Source organism: Camelus dromedarius, chromosome 4, assembly GCF_036321535.1.
Source record: "Camelus dromedarius isolate mCamDro1 chromosome 4, mCamDro1.pat, whole genome shotgun sequence".
Taxonomy (NCBI): domain Eukaryota; kingdom Metazoa; phylum Chordata; class Mammalia; order Artiodactyla; family Camelidae; genus Camelus; species Camelus dromedarius.
The window spans coordinates 25470865-25488200 of record NC_087439.1 but is presented as its reverse complement, the minus strand read 5'-3'; the positions used below and the strand labels follow the sequence as shown (position 1 = coordinate 25488200).

Sequence of the window (17336 nt, the reverse complement as noted above, 5' to 3'; positions counted from 1 at the left end):
TCACAAAGGTTCGAGAGACAACCAAGAGCTAGGGCAAGGTTGAAAGATAAGTTTCATCTCCTCCACAAGGCCACTCCTTCAAGACTGGGAGAGACAGCTGTTTTACCTAATACATAGAAATACACCAGAGTCAAGCAAAATGAGGAAACAGAGGAATGCTTCAAATGAAAGAACAAGACAAAACCTAAGAGGGAAAAAACTTAATGAAGTGGAGATAAGTCATTTATTTGATAAAGAGTTTACAGGTCATACCCAATAATCCTGCTCCTGGGCATATATCCAGAAGGAACCCTACTTCAAAATGATACCTGCACCCCAATGTTCATAGAAGCACTATTTGCAATAGCCAAGACATGGAAACAGCCTAAATGTCTATCAACAGATGACTGGATAAAGAAGATGTGGTATATTTATACAATGGAATACTATTCAGCCATAAAAAACAACAACGTAACACCATTTGTAGCAACATGGATGTTCCTGGAGAATGTCATTCTAAGTGAAGTAAGCCAGAAAGAGAAAGAAAAATACCATATGAGATCACTCATATGTGGAATCTAAAAAAAAGAAAAAAAAAAAGGAACATAAATACAAAACAGAAACAGACTCATCAATAGACAGAATACAAACTTGTGGTTGCCAAGGGGGAGGAGGATGGGAAGGGAAAGACTGGGAGTTCGAAATTTGTAGATACTGACAGGCATATGTAAAACAGATAAACAAGATTATACTGTATAGCACAGGGAAATATATACAAGATCTTGTGGTAGCTCACAGCGAAAAAGAATGTGACAATGAATATATGTATGTTCATGTATAACTGAAAAATTGTGCTCTACACTGGAAATTGACACAACATTGTAAACTGACTATGACTCAATTAAAAAAAAGAGTTTACAGGTCATAAAAAGGCTCACAAAACGGGAGAAGAATGGATGAGCACAGTGAGAACTTCAACAAAGACACAGAAAGTATAAGAAAGTACCAAATAGAAGCCACGGAGTTGAAGGATACAAAACTGACCTGAAAACTACACTAGAGAAGTTCAAGCTCAGACCAGATGAAGCAACAGAAAGGATCGGTGACCTGGAAGACCAGACAGTGGAACTGACTCCACAGAGCAGCAAAAAGAAAAAAAGAATTTCGAAAAGTGAAGATATCTTAAGGCACCTGTGATGAAATAACATTTACATTATAAGTGTCCAAGAAGAAGAGAGAAAAGGGTATTTGAAGAAATAATGGCACAAAACATCCCTAACCTAGGGAAGAAAACTGACATCCAGATCCAGGAGGCACAGAGAGTTCCAAAATAGATGAACCTAGAAGTATCCATATCAAGACACATTACAATCAAAATGTCAAAAGTTAGAGATAAAAAGAGAATCTTAAAAGCAGCAAGAGAAAAAAAAAATGTTCCATAACAAGGGCACCCCCATAAGATTATCAGAAGATTTTTCAGCAGAAAGTTTGCAGGCCAGAAGGGAGTGACATAGTATATTCAAAATGCTGAAAGGGAAAAAATTCCAACCAAGAACGATCTACACAGTCAGGTTATCATGTAGAACTGAAGAAGAGATAAAGATTTTCCCAGACAAGCAAAAGCTAAAGGAGTTCGTCACCACTGAACTGGCCTTATGAGAAATGTTAAAGGGACTTCTTTAAGCTGAAAAATAAAAGGCATTGATTATTAACAAGAAAACATAAGAAAGTGTATATCTTACTAGTAAAGGTAAATTATCATAAAGGCAGTGGATTAATCACTTAAAAAGCTAGTATGAAGGTTAAAAGACAAAAGTAGTAAAAACAAATAAATAACCATAACTACAATAATCAAATAAGGGATACACAAAATTAAAAACTGTAAAATGTAACATCAAAAACATAAAATGTGGAGAGGATTAGTAAAAACGTAGAGTTTTAGATTTCGCTCAAACTTAAATTGCTACCAACTTGCTCAAATTCATATGAAACATCCTCCAGGGGAGGTCATATGTTAGGCCATAAAACAACTCTCAATAAATTCAAGATTAAAATCACATCAAACATCTTTGCTGACCACAATGATATTAAACTAGAAATCAATTACAAGAAAAAAACTGGAATAAAATAAAAAATCCATTTTTTTTAATGGACAGAAAATAATAGAAAATTTTTCCAAAAGAGACATTCAGATGGCCAACAGACACATGAAAAGATATTTAATATCACTGATCATCAAGGAAATGCAAATCAAAACCACAATGTGATATCACCTCATACCTATTAGGAATGACTATTCTCAAAAAGAGAAGAAACAATTTGTTGGCAAGGATGTAGAGAGAAGGGAACCCTCATGCACTGCTTTGGGAATGTAAATTTGTGCAGCCATTATGAAAAACAGTATCAAGGTCCCTCAAAAAATTAAAAATGGAACTATGATATGATACCCAGAATTCCACTTCTGTGTATTTATCCAAAGAAAATAAAAATACTAATTGGAAAAGATATGAGCACCCATATGTTCATTGCAGCTTTTTTATAACAGCCAAGATATGGAAACAACCTAAGAATTCAACAAAGGATGAATGGATAAAGAAGATGTGGTATATATATACACATACATACATACACACATACGTACACAAAGGAATACTATTTAGCCACAAAAAAGAAGGAAATCTTGCCATTTGCAACAATGTGAATAGGCCTCCAGGGTATTACAGTAAGCAAAATAAGTCAGAGAAAGACAAATACTGTACCATCTCACTTTTATGTGGAATATAAAATACAAAACAATCAACAAACAAAACAAAATCCACAGATATGGAGAACAGAGTAGTGACTGCCTGGTGGGAGGGGTGTTGGAGGTGGGAAAAAGGGGTGAAGGAGATTGGGAGGCACAGACTTGCAGCTGTGAAATGAGCAAGTCATGAGGATGTGGTGTGTACCATGGTGATCACAGTCAATGGCACTGCAGTGCATGTTCAAAGGTTCCTGAGAGAGCAGATCTTGAAAGTTCTCATCACAAGAAAAAAAATTTTTGTAACTTTTTATGATAATTGATAGTGACCAGATTTTTTTTATGGTGATCATTTCACAGTGTACACAAGTATCAAATTAATATGTTGCACATGTGAAACTAAAAGAATGCTGTAAATCAGTTATACCTCAGTTTAAAAAAATAAAGAATGAGTTTTGGAGTCAGATCAAAACCCAATGCTTATTCTACCACTTACTAGCTTCTTTGGGGTCTTGAAAGAAACCCCTTAATTTTTCTGAGTCTCAGTTTCTTCATTTATAAAATAGAAATACTGATTCTTTCTTGGTGATATGCTGAGGAATAAATGAAACAATGTTCATGGATCCCTTAGCATATGCCCTCACATGCACTGGGTTTTCGGTTAAAAGCGGTTTTTCTTGTAAAGGAAAGTTTAGATGCGTTGAATGTACCCGTGTGCTTGGTAACCAAATTGACCCAGTTTTAGTAGAAGGTACAGTGGCAGGATTCACTTCCTCTGATAAAAAAATAAAATAAAATAAAATAAATAAAGTAAGCCTTGATGGAAACAGAGGAAGCAAAATATCTGAATCTAGATCAAGGAGAGAACCATGGTGCTGGGAGGAAAGGAGTATCAGGGGAGTCTTAGCTGGAGTTCTTCTGAAAGCAGATCTTCAGACAAGGAATTGGTTGCATGTTGGTTATTTCCAGAAATAATGAGCGAATGGAGAAAATGACGCAGAGTTGAGGGAAAAGCCAAATTTTGTGCCATGAGGGGACATAAGAGTCTGCTGTTGAAGACAGAACCTCTGAGAAGGTTGCTGAGTGCCTCTCAGAACTGCCCATCTGAAAGATAGGTGGCTGAAACATTTTTCCACAGGCGTCTGGCTCCCATCAGTTGAGGGCTGCCCTTGAGGGAGTTAGCGCCGCCACGCTTCCATGCTAAGCCTGAGGAAGCACTGAGCAGGCTTTTGCAGTCTGGAGAAGGGTCTGAGGCAGAACTTAGGAAGACTCGAAAAACGTTCTGGAGACCCGGGCTTGTCAGGACCTCTCCACTACAGATGCGATCAGAAGGGACCTTAGGCAATGGGAAACAGGGCTCCAAACTTTTCTGCCACAAATAGTCCTGACCGACCATAAACAAGCATCAGGACAATGAGAAGTTGTTATGAACTGAAAGTTTGTGTCCCCCGCTCCCAAATTCGTGTTGAAACCCTAACCCCCAGTGTGACAGTATTAGGAGGTAGGGCTTTTGAGAGGGGGCTGGGGCATGAGGGCAGAGCCCTCATGTATGGGATTATTATTGACTTTAAAAGGGACGGAAGAGAGCAGAGTTCCCGCCGTCCAGCATGTGCAGACAGGAGGAGGATGGCCACCTGCGAGCCTGGAAGAGGGCTCTCACCAGAACCCCGCCTTGCTGGCTCCCTGACCTCGGACCCCAGCCTCCAGAACTGTGAGCGATAAATGTCTGTTGTTGAGAAACCACACCGTCTATGGAGGTTTGTCACAGCAGCCTGAACTGACTATGACAGAAATGACACTAGCAAAAATGAATGCTGGCCCCCAAAATAAACCAGATACCTGGTTTTTTCATGGCAACTCGATTATGATGAACGAAATTAAGTGAAATAAAATAAAAGTGCAAGAACATGGAATCTTTTCCTTCCCCAAAGAGCCTACCAGGATTAGAATCACGAGGGTTTCAAACTTGGTCGTCTGTATGTGTATATATTTATGTCACAGGCAAAGCCCATTAACCACTCCTGGGAAATAAAAATAGACTCTGGGTAATAAAATAAAGTCTAACCTTTTTCTTTTCCTCTGTGCTCAGTCTAGTTTCACTGGTTCACAGGGGTCTGTATGCAGAGGCCTCGCACCCGGCCCTTCAGAAACGGCTGCGCCCAACACCTCAGCTGACGGGCCTCCGGCAGAGGTGCTGCACGGCGCACAACACTCAGTCCACGGCGGCGGCGGTGGGGGTGAGTGCGGGTGGGGGCCGTGTGCAGAGACGCTGAGCCCTGCATTGTGATTGGGAGTGTGAGCAGCGCGGCTGCACCTGTCCCGCGAGAACTCCGTCCCCTCCCCTCCCCTCCCCCGCTGAGGACACTCGTACAAGGCAGCCCCGCCAGTGCCTGTCCAGGAAACAGCATGTGCTCCAGATCTCCCCTTGCACCTCTCCGTTCTTTGATCCAAGACTGAAGCTTTCCTTTGCTTCCAAACCGAACTCACTCTGATTCTGTTGGTTCCAATGACTCCGGGCAGAAGGAACCTTGATGGCGACCGTCTCAGGAGGGTCGGTAACAAATGTATATGTATGTGTCGTCACAATACTGCCACAAAAGGAAAGATGTAGCTTCACAAAGATAGTATGTCCTCATCGTATCATTCAGTCCTTTGTTCCTGTAACCACCAAACACTCCAGTCAGAGCCTGATCAATGTAGGTAAGCCCGGTCCTCAGTCCCCTTCTCTGAAGTCTCCATGATATTAGTCAGCCAGAAATTACTCTACGCTTGAAATGACAAGTCACACCTTGCCCTGGGAAAATTATGGGGGAAATTAAACCCAGCACTGATGAGTTAAAGAGACTTTTGATTTCCATTTGAAGGGGCAAGTTTGGTGACCTATTCTGACAGTGAAAAGTATAATGATTTATAAATGACAATTTATAATTTATAAATAATTAAATTGTCCATTCAATGCATGGTTGCAATGTCTGTCCAGAGTGCCACCTAGGGTTGCCAGATAAAATGCAAATATTGATAAGACATATATATATCAAAAATTATTCATTATTCATCAGAAATTCAAATTTAACTAGGAACTCTTTAATTTTATTTGCTAAGGCTGGTAACTCTAATACCACTTCCAAACAGGTACAACCAAAGAGGTGTACATTCAAACAGGACCGTAGATGCTCTGGAATGTCGTGCTAAAGGTTCGAGGACTTTTCAGTAACAGCAACATTTTGCTAAATAGACATGTGAATTAACTAAACAATTTACATATTGTTTCCTTGGGCACATTTCTAAAAACTTTTCGAAGTATTTCAATAATTTATTTGTCACAACATGGCAATCTCTATACTGGGGGGAAAAAAACACTGTGATGATAATAGGAAAACTCATCTCAAATAATTCCAAGTGAGTTTTCAAAGACTCTCATTTACCTGCTGAGTCAAATACGCATACTTTAAAATGTTCTCATTGGATTCACCTAAATATTTTCTCATAAATAAAATTTAAATCAACTTCTATGCCTAAGAACAATTCTGCGGAATTCTTTGATGAAAGAAACATCCAAGAACCACATGCAGAGTCACTTCATTTTAGTTGCAAGATTCTTGTTCCAGCTCACCTTCCAAAAGAATTTCAGTCAAGTAGAAATGTTCTGACAATCCCCCCTTAGAATGGCCAATAATCCCTGCCTTTTCATTCATTCACTCATTACCTCTCTAAAAAGAGAATGTGCAGTTACCAGAATTTTATACAATTAGTGCTCCAAGAGTGTTTTAAATGCAAACCTATAAGGGGAAAGTAAAAACAAATCAAAGTTAATTGTGACTGGCTGGAACAAAATGCTTAAATCAATACGAGGATGGCTCATCTGCTCATCATTTACCCATTACCTGGGAGACGAACACCTCCTGCTGTGCCTGATTTTTGATACAGATTCACCACTGCCTGCATTTTCCAGACACATGCTACGGAAGCCCAGCCCTTCTCTGACCCTCTCTCTCATTACCCACTTTGCACTTAATACCCTATGCACTTATTCATTTTTATTCTTTTCTTGCTTGTATGTTCTCTGTGAGGGGCCAATGCACACAAGGAAAGCTAGAAAGTTGGAAAACTTTACAAAGAAGCTCAGGGCCTTCCTGCAAAGCAGTCAGAGGAGGCACCCACACCTGCCTATGAATTACTGACTTCTCTCAACCGGTCTCCACAGTGACTATTGTGATTTTCAGAAACCACCCCAAAATAGAATGTGACTCCCTTTCATAAGGCATCTCTTGAAAAAAAAATTTTGCTGTTGTTGTTGTTAAGGTATTAGATGCAAATGAAGATAAATAAAGCCTTCTTATTCAGACGTAGTGAATGTCTTTAATGGAAAGACAGCCTTAAAACTTAACACACAGTATCCAGAACAGAAATTGGCTGTTGGAAACTTTGGCTTTTGAAGGACACGCATGATCTTAGCTCTCATCAATAAAGCCTGGTGTTTTAGTATAAAGACAAACTCATTTCTAACGCTCTGCTGCCTTTCTGCAAATGCCCTTCACCATAGCCAAGAACCCCAAAAATGGAGTATAAAATGTATCTGCCTTTGAAAGATAATATATATCTGAATTAAATACACACACCAAATTTAAATATACCTGGATAAGATGGTTAGGGTGATAGATTAACTTTTTTTCAGGTAATTATCCAAATGAAAATCTTGCAACTATGTTTTTTTTTATTATTATTATTATTAATGGTCTCCAGGGGGTGAGGAGGAGACAAAAAAACTTTTGAAATAACTAATTTTTAAAACTGTATTTGACAACTAAATGGATCATGTGTGACTGCTATCACCAAATATTTACTGGCAACTATCTTTTTTAGCTTTGTAGCTATTTTTTTTACTTGTGTGTACGGATTACCTAATAGAAAAGTGTACAGGTGACCACACATGGATAGCACACCATGGACTGAAACGACATTATTTTTTAGCCAAGTGCACCCACAGCAAACCATGGACTGAAACTGCATTATTTTTTTGGCCAAGTGCACTCAAATAGGCTAAATATCTGAAGGTTAGAAATACAGTACTCACTTTAAAATTGGAGTATAAATAAAACTGGAGAAACCTAGGTGCACACTGATACAGTGGGGGGAAATAGCACAGTGTAGAGGATGACTAGAGGAAAATTGTGATGGTGCACAAAAGGGAAAAGAATAAGACACCGCTGATAGCCAGCTCTAGCCTTTCCATTGACCATTGTTGTGTGTTCCACCTACCACTTCTTCAATGCATCCTTTTATTTTTTTGAGAAAGGACATTCATGACCAATAACAGTTATAATGATAGTTAGTGTAGGATTTAAGATATGTTTTTTAAAAAGCACCCTTAACCAACACTAAAAAGCCACCAAGGGTGGGGGTGGGGGTAGTTACCTAGCTCTAGGTTTTATTTAGTGACGGTTCCACTTTTTCACTCACTGCCTGCAAATCAGCGTTTTTAGTGGACAAAGGGCTCAGCGGCGGCCTTATGATTGCTTCTTTTCAAATGGTAATGGCTATCCTAACTCCTCTGCCAGGTTTTTCTTACCAGAGCACAAATTGCAGTTTACAAGGCTCTGAGGGAAAAAAAATCTTAGCTGAATATCTTTTTTTTTATTCGACAAACTGACATGTAAATTACCCTTTAAGTGCTCCACTCTAGGGCTCTGATCATCTCCTAATTGTCACAGTCAATTGTAGCCAACAGTCTCTTCAATCCCAAGCGCTTTGACAACAAGCACAAGGATCAAAGCAGAATCAGCTCCCTTCAATATCCTTCTGTTTAGGATGCTACAAAACGCCTGAAAAAGAAAGGTGTAAGGGCATTGCTGTAGAGGAAACTGAGAGTAGCAAGTATTACAATAGCCATTTTCTCCATCTCTAAAATTATGCTGTACAAGCTGCCGTGATCTTTAATCACATGCGCAGAACAAATATGTAAACCTCCTGGGCAATTAATATGCTCTTAAGATTATACTAACATTCCAGCTTTACGAACAACCCCGTCTCCATGCCTTAGAAAAACTATAACACAGACATGGGATAGCAAACATGTCACAGCTGCTTCAGCAACCAAAACTATTATCAAACATATTCTATATTTGAGCATAAATTTTAAAGCATAGTTTTTATTACTCAGACTAGTGTCAGGATTCACTGCTCCCCCAAACTAAATAGCCCATTGAAAATTCTAGAGTTTTTTTTAATTAACCTAGAGATGTCCAACTGAAAATGTGCCCCTAAATAAATTTAAAATGTGGCATAAAAACTAATTTCAGAAGAATGCTGTTTCCCCTAGTAGGGGTAAATCTATGTTATTGCTTTACTGGGAACAAACTAATTAAAAGTCATTACATGATCTACAAACATGAGTTCTAAATAAGATGTACTTACCAGGATCATCACTTAACAAAATATGACATCTCTCCAACTAAAGTAGTTATCATATAGCACTAACTTTTTAAAGATCATTTATGCTTTTCTCAAAAGATAAATTCATCCTATTATCTATAATATAAATAATTTCATGGAAAGAGAAACCCATAATAAAACAATAAATTACACAAAATAACTGCTTTAAAGAATAACCTGAAGGTTCTCAGGAAGAAAACGACAAATGGGAAGAAATCAAAGGTGCATACGACATTCCTTCTACAGCTTGTTGTCTCCAGGTATTACACACAGACAGCGTGTAAGGTCACACCTTGATTGACAGTCTTCCTATGCTCCAGAAAAGAACTGAAAAAAAGAGGCAGCAAATACCCCAGGTTCTTTCTCAGCTACTTCACTCAAATCCGCCTATAGGGGTTTCCCATCCTCCCCTCAATTTCACCTTATATTCTCAGGTTTGATTGAAGAGCTTCACAGAAGGGTCTATTACAGATTGAGGAATGATCCATTTCACATCTGAAGCTCCAAAGAGCTCCTTGTGAGAAGTCTTGGAGTGCATTTATCTCACATGTGAAGCTTTCTGCAAAATCAATATGGGTATTTTTCAGTTTGACAAGTCAACGTGAAATATCACATAATAATAGAAAAACAGAGTTGTACATTTAAACACACCCAATATAGTTATCTATACAAAGCTGATAGTTTTTACTCATGGAGATCCTTGAGTGTGCCTATTCTGAATTCATCCTGATAGCTGGGCTAAAGGGCACAGACAGAGAAACTGACTGGTCACCATATTCCTGGCTCCTCTGTCCCAATTAATCCAGGTTTTGCAGTGAGAGAAGAGAACGGGCAGGAATTATGACCTATGCTTCACATCTGAGAGTGATATGAGAAGTGGAAAGCAAATAACCAGACGTCAAAAAAAAAAAGGAAGGAAGCAGAACAAAAAAGAACTTTGTAAAGAACTTCAAATTTAACTAATTGGCAATAACTGGGCAAAATGGTTTCCCAAAGAACAGCAACCAAGTCTCATATCCTCCCCCAGAACAACTGACATACCTGTGATGGGCTCTGACAATCTTTGGGTGAACCCCAGATCTTTTACCACATGCATAAGCTTGCGGAACATGATTTAATTTCTCTAAATCTCTGTTTTGTTTTGTTTTTTTAATCTCAAAATGGGATTAATGAGAAGATTTACCTTACAAGGTTTTGTGAAGTTTAAATAAGAAGATGCATATAGCACCTGGGACATGAAAAACATACAACTATTGGTAAATACTGATGAAATTACTAGCGTTTCTTTAAACCTATCCACAAGGTCCTTAAGGTTCTCATCTGGTGCCATTTCTCCTGTCTGCTGGACTCTTTCCACATGGTTTAGTGTTCCCAAGTCGTAGACAACAGTTCTGGTCAAAGAGTGTACTCACTACATTAACTCTGATGTAGGTCCTAGCAGAGGAGTACAGCCACCCACGTTCTTTTGCCTTAGAAATCGTCTTCCTCCAATCAGGAAGGGGGTCCCTATCAACCAAGAGAAAGAGAATCAGATGGGGCTTCAGAAAGGAAAAGAATCCAGGCTTTGAAACCAAATAGCCACCGATTCAAGCAATGAATGAGATAGAGATGTAGCATGTGGTTATTCTTCATATGCCAATGTTCTCATTAATACTGGGGTCATCTCTGTTTACTCTACCAATGGAAGGACCTTAAAAAAAAAAACCTCTCAGGAGCACATTGCCACCCAGATTTAGTTAATTAGCTCTCAATAACTGCTATTCCTCTCATCATATTTTCCTGCAGCACATCACTACCAAAGTAGTACTAATACCGTCTGTGCTTGAATCACCTAATTTGTAGATTGCTTGAAACCTACTTTTAATTTTAGGTTAACTCTCCCTACCACTCAGAATTAGCCCAGAGTAGGCAAAATATGTGTGTTCAGAGATGGGAAAAATTTATATCAAAATAAGAAAAGCATCATTAAAAAATTGAATGGAAATTTTAAAATTCTTACCCTGTATTTCAAAGTCAAATAACTAAACAAGACTTTGTATTTAATTAATTCAAAAAACTTAATATAGGCAATATTCATTTTTTTAGCTACCCTAGTGTTCTCCTCCATTATTAAAATGAAGCTATAGCTTTCATTCCAGAACCAAACTAAAATATTTAATTAAATGCTGATATAAAATTACAAGAACAAGTTTAAATAATTTCCCACTTAAAAGGGTTATTTCCTTAAAATTTTTAATTTATTTGTTTTGGTCTCAAAATACATTTTTAGGAAGGGAGCAAGTTTATAAGTGATCATTAAATTTCCAGATTGACACATTAAAAACTTGTTTAATGTAAAGTGAACCTGTAACACACTAGAATCAAGTTTTAAGTGACTCTAGGTCATGATATCTATAAATTTCACATTGTGGAGGCTTAAGGAGTATCATCAAACACTGAGTTTCTAAACTTTGGAACATCATCAGACAGGAGATCTGATAGAAGGATGGAACAACCACGAAGCTGAGTGATCACAATTCTCAACATCATCATATCAACACCACCATCATCATTATCATCCTGTCATATCCCTCCCATTGTATTAGTACATGGTACCTATGAAGGTGGTGATGCTAGGTAACCAATAAGATGGCATCTTGTCATCCTGACTTTTTTTAAGTGGAGGAGACCTGCACCAGGGGGTCAGGACCTCACTCTTTCTTTCTTTGATTTAAACCTCTTCCATGATGTTCATTTCCCAGTCAGGACCCTGAGCATTATTTAAACGCTTTCAAGTAAATTTCCTGGTGAGCAAGTGGTTTGGGGCCTTCTATTGATCCCCTAGTACACAGGATTGGGAGGACAAGGGTCCAGGGAAATTAGTCAGCACAGTGTAGACAGCCCCCAAATTTAATAAGAAAATAACTTTCCTGCCTGCCACGTCAAGGGTTAACCAAGGTTCCTTCAGAGAAATGACCAGGTGTCCTTTGGGAGCCAGGGAGGGTCCTGGGCCCCATCAGTCTTCAGTCATCTCAGCCATCATTGGTTTGGGAGCCCCAAGCCCTCTTTGGGACCTGGGGCAGCCCTGCTTCCAGTGGCCTTTTCTTTGCATATTGGACAGGGTCCTAGTGGACTTTCCCCAAATATAGGGCATTTGTCCTTCCAGTGGCCCTCCTGGCTGCACTTAAAACATGTCCCTTCCCAGCAAAACAGTGGCTCTGACCCAGGGGTCCTGGATCCTACCCTTCCATGGGTCTTCACAAGCAAGGGTAACCCTGAAAAAAAAATTTTTTTAATTAAAAATAAATAAATAAACACTTTCAGTTAAGCAAATGAAGACTCTGAGGTATCAGCACCCACATTCCAAGATCCCTTCCTTCTGGATTTTGTCTTCTACCCACAATATCTAGGAAAGGGGCTCGCTCTCTCAGGACCTGATAACATATTCCTTGGCATGCTGGCAGTACTTTGACAAAACCACAACATTGAAGTGAATATTTGCCTTTCTCAATGGAAAATAATTTCACAACTTCTCTCAGTTATTTACGTATTTCGAAAGTTGCCCTTCTTCATTATCAGGGCTTTCTGTCTTATTCCATTTCTGGTTTTGTTTTTAACTGTAAACCTTACTACTCGAAACTCACGAGGGCTATCTGCCTTTCAAGTACTTCAGGTTGCCATTAAATAGCATCCCATACTTCACCTAACTAAGAACACTTACTCCTGCCTCTTATCCATATTTTCAAGTAAGCACATGGTACTCTACAGTTTGCAACTCATCTAGATGACCTCTGGCCTCATCAAATTTTAATCACAAAACATATACATACACAACTTCAAATCTGAACTGATCAGGGGTTGGTGGGAAGGAGGAAATGGGGAGTTAGTATTTAATGGGTATAGAGTTTCGATTTTGCAAGATGATAATGTTCTGGAGCTCTGTTGCACAACAGTATGAACGTGCTTAACACTACAGTAGTGCACACTCAAAATGGTTAAGATGGCAAATTTTATGTTATGTTTACCACAATTCAACGTTTTTTTTAAATAAAAAAATAATGTAGTGAAATTGCTTGTAGAAATGAGTGCATTAATTCAATAATAAATAAATATGAAACATCTCTTAAAAACTGAATTAAGGGTATTCTGATTTTTAAGTGTTAGGCAACCAGAACCCTAGATTTCAGTTCTAATTTCTTTTTTATTCAAATACTGCCTGCAAAATTATCCATAAAGTTTTCAAATCCAAGTGGACCAGCATAGGGACTTGATATAGAAGAAACTGCACTTGAAAATGTAGGTCAAAATTAAAGCTATCAATGAAACTCGGATTATAGAATTTCACTTCTCTTCTGAAAGGTTCAAACAAAGAAACACAAGAAAACCACCACTCCCAGGTGCTCGGTTCTGAGGCTGTAACTACCACACGTTGTTACCACTTAGAATCTCAAATTTTCACCGAGTTTTCAGTGGACCAAGCAAAGTTGAAGCTCACTGAGACAAAAATACTCGAACCCAAACCAGACTATTTTCAGTGGTTTCTCTGTTTTTGTAACAGTAGTTCCACAGTCTCTTAACACTCACTTTCTTCAGGGTTAATTTTTTTTTTTTTTGCCATTTTTAAAGTTACGTTATAAAATAAAGATTTTTCAGGATTCAGGGTATAATCTGTTCTCTGAACATGTTGAGCATATTTACATTTACCCCACAAAGGTGGGAAAGGAAAGCTTCAAACAAAGCAGACAAAACAGGACCATGGAGTAACGGGGGACATTTATGAAAACGAGTGTCTTTATGATCCCACCTTACACTCACAGAATGAAACCAGTCAAAACCAGAAGTAGATGGCTACCTTTTTAAAGTAAGATCCCAGGGTCAAAAATTAATAAACATGGTACACTGATTCAAACATTCACTAGAATTTTTCCCTTTGCATATGCACTCAATCATTTCATCACCTAATGGTTTGCTTTTAACATTTATTCTTGTAGTGCACATACTTTCTTAGATTAGGGTAGCAAGACCTTGAAGTCCAGTGTGAATCTGAAGTTTGTAATATTACTAACAGTTATAATAATAATAGTTACCCATGACTAATATATCTTGTCACTCATATTATCTCTTAGAAACACCATATGAGCTGAATATCAATATGCCTCTGAGATATGAGGAAACTGAGGCTTTGAGAGATTAAATAACTTGGCCAAAACCACACACTAAAGAATGCTGTGCGCTGAACCACAGAGCTCCCCTGCATCTTGATGAATTGCTGTGAGTGTAGAATTTCAGTGTATTCTTCTACATCATCTATTACAAACTCTTCTTTTATTTATCTTCTTGATAAATGAGTTCCCTCGTGCATTTGGGGTCTCTTATTGCCCAATAGTTCCTGAATAGAAACCATATCTTGGACACAGACACTTGTTTTGATTGACTCCGTGACTGAACCAAATGTGATCACTGGTCAGCATGGCCACTGACCGGCAGCAGCAGCTCCCTTTGTTCCGCTGATACCTCTCCGTGTATTCACCAAGCAACCGGGTTACAGACCATTCGCTACAGAGAATAACGTCCATCATGGCGTGTATTTTGAAATCCACTTGAACTCAGGACTATAATCAGTAGCCATTCACAGTGTTCCAGAAGACCCTATCACCCTTGCAAACACCATAATCAACACCAGTGAAGAACATCGAGACCAGCACAACAGACCATTTCGTTTCCCTGCTTCAGATCTGGATCCCTTTTCCCCCAGACATCTCCTCACCGAGGTGAATATATCCACGCCATTTCTAGGGAGGACAGACTCAGGGCTAGCCTAAGAATCCAAGAATAGCGAAGTTGGAACCACAAGGACTCTCCAGGCCATGCCATAAAATTGCATATGATAAAAATGTGGTCCAAAGAAGTAAAACGATTTGCCCAAAGTCTTAACCTAATGAGTGAAAAAGCAGAGACTTTATAAACTCCAACGCCAGGGCATTTCCCACTTATGAGACTGTTTTAAACAAAGGGCTTACTATGTGTCAAATATGGTACTAGATACTTTACAAACAGTATTTCATATAATCCTCACAACCTTCACAAAAAATAAATGTTATTACTCCTCTTACAAATGGAAAAGATTAAGTAATTTAGCTAACTTCACACGGCTAGAAAATAGCAGCTGTGGGGATCAGCTATTAACACCTCACTTTTAATATAATGGTCAAGTTCCTAAAAAAAAATGCCTCCAGACGGGATTATGGCACTAGACAAGCGGTGGACTGATGCTGAGATTAGAGGAGGAAAAGATATGAATTTAAGGCCTGGGAATTTTTTTTAAAAAAAGCTAAAATAAAGATGTTGCGTGAACACACTGGTCTTTATTTTTATTTCTTTATACCCTGCTTTTTTCCCCAAAAAGGATGTAAATTGGTTTATTAAAAAGCAAAGAAACCAGAAAACAAACAAAAATGCATTGGATACAATAAGATAAACTAAATTTAAAATAGGTGATTGAACTAACTCTAAAAGAAAACACAGCGAAATTGAAAGAGACAAAATTCTTGCCCGGAAGTCTTATATACTTGCCCAAGGTAGGCTGTAAATTTGAATGTGAGCTTTCAGACAGGCTACTAAGAGAGGAAAACGTGATCCATTACATGAATTGCAGTGTCCCTAAAACAAAGAACAAGCCATTTGCTCAGGAGAGACACAATTATTCCTGGTTATGAGACCATGGAGAGATGTGTCCCCATGTCCCTCCTGGAGAAGGTACGGTGGAGACCCAGGAACGGTAAACCTGGCAGCACGGGGCTGTTGACTCAGCGTCCTCGGTGCCACAGCATAGCACTCGGCAGAATTCAGCCAAGGCAGTTCTTTGGGGACAGCAAGCTAGTTGTCTCGGGGAAAGGGCAGAATGAAGGAGGGGAGGGTGCTGAAGGGGAGGGATGCTGAACCATGGAGCCGCAGGGAGGAAGTTCCCCCCAGACACAGCTCTGCTGCTCTGACTGCCTCTACGCCTTTGCTGCAATGCTCCACCTGTCCCCACCTGGGAGGCCTTTGGCCCCCTTCCACTATCTCATCCAATCTGAATCTCTTCCTAATCTCTTCTGATGCAGAGGAACAGATCAAAATCACTAGCCTGTGCACCAGACTCAAGTCCCAAGGTGGCCTGAGGGGAACGAGTGAAGCGGGCAGAGCAGGCAAGGCCAGCCAAGAGAGCCATGGTGACAGGCTGTGCCGGTTCACTGGTTGGACAGAGGCCCCCTGTTCCTGAGCTCTGCTGAGAGCCCCAGGTGCCACTGGCAAACCTCTGTTAGGAGCCATTACTCCCACCCATTGATTCCACTCATTCACTGAGGCAACAAATGCTTCCTAGTTATCATTACGGTTGTGTGCCTGGGAAACACAGGTGGACAAGACACACAGGATCCCTTCCTAATGGGTCTTGTGGGTTCACTTCTACCTGAAGATGCTTTGAATCAGGCCAACTCAAGAGAAGAGCATGGAGCTGAAAAATTAATCACTAAAACTCCACATCCTACCTTTTTTCATCAAAGAGTTCCTTCAGAAATCTGGAGAGCCCTTCCCTGGGGGTTAACTAAAGACTGTGACTTTGCAGCTCATTTCAATAGTCATACCTTCAGTTGCCTCATCTATCAAGAACGAAACTAATACTTGCAACCAATACTTCATAACGTTCTGTGAAAGGAAAACAGAGTAAGGCGTGAAAGCAAAAAAAAAAAAAAAAAAAAAAAAAGCACTACAGAACTCTTAAATCCAAAAGGTGGTGTGCACATGGATAAAATGGACCTTAAAGCTACTATTCCATGAGTACACCTGCGTGTCTGTCATAGTCTGAAAAATGTTTTAAGAATACAAGATAACGAAGTTTAAAAATGAACAATTTATTCTCTTAAATACTAGACAACTATATTAATTAATAAAATTTAATTGCCAGCACTGAAGGACTCACTGAATTACAAACATAGCCCTTCTAGGATGTTAAAAACATAATTAACAGCGGCCTGAAATGGAAGCAGCCGAGCACTCTTATCTGTTGATGTGCAAACAGTGTGGTTATGTAAGGGATAAAACATACTTTAAAATAGTCCTTTCCTGTTATCAAGCAAAGCTCAGAGCATGCTAAGAAATAACTCTATTCCAGAGAGAGTTGTACATTCACTCACAGCCTCTCTAACTGAAACTGGAGCTGTCATCT

At 39.1% G+C, this 17336-nt stretch overlaps 1 long non-coding RNA gene across 1 annotated transcript in view; it reads right to left on the bottom strand.

Annotated features, from left to right (window-relative positions):
• Window positions 1-17336, bottom strand: part of LOC105084594 (uncharacterized) — a 133015-nt gene that overhangs the window by 86784 nt on the left and 28895 nt on the right. Inside the window, exons 8-14 of the long non-coding RNA XR_010380572.1 lie at window positions 10564-12405; window positions 9573-9710; window positions 9329-9478; window positions 8382-8541; window positions 6333-6498; window positions 5207-5377; window positions 4785-4995 (exon numbers count right to left, since the gene is read on the bottom strand). This is a non-coding gene — a long non-coding RNA (uncharacterized LOC105084594). The remainder of the gene's footprint in view (window positions 1-4784; window positions 4996-5206; window positions 5378-6332; window positions 6499-8381; window positions 8542-9328; window positions 9479-9572; window positions 9711-10563; window positions 12406-17336) is intronic.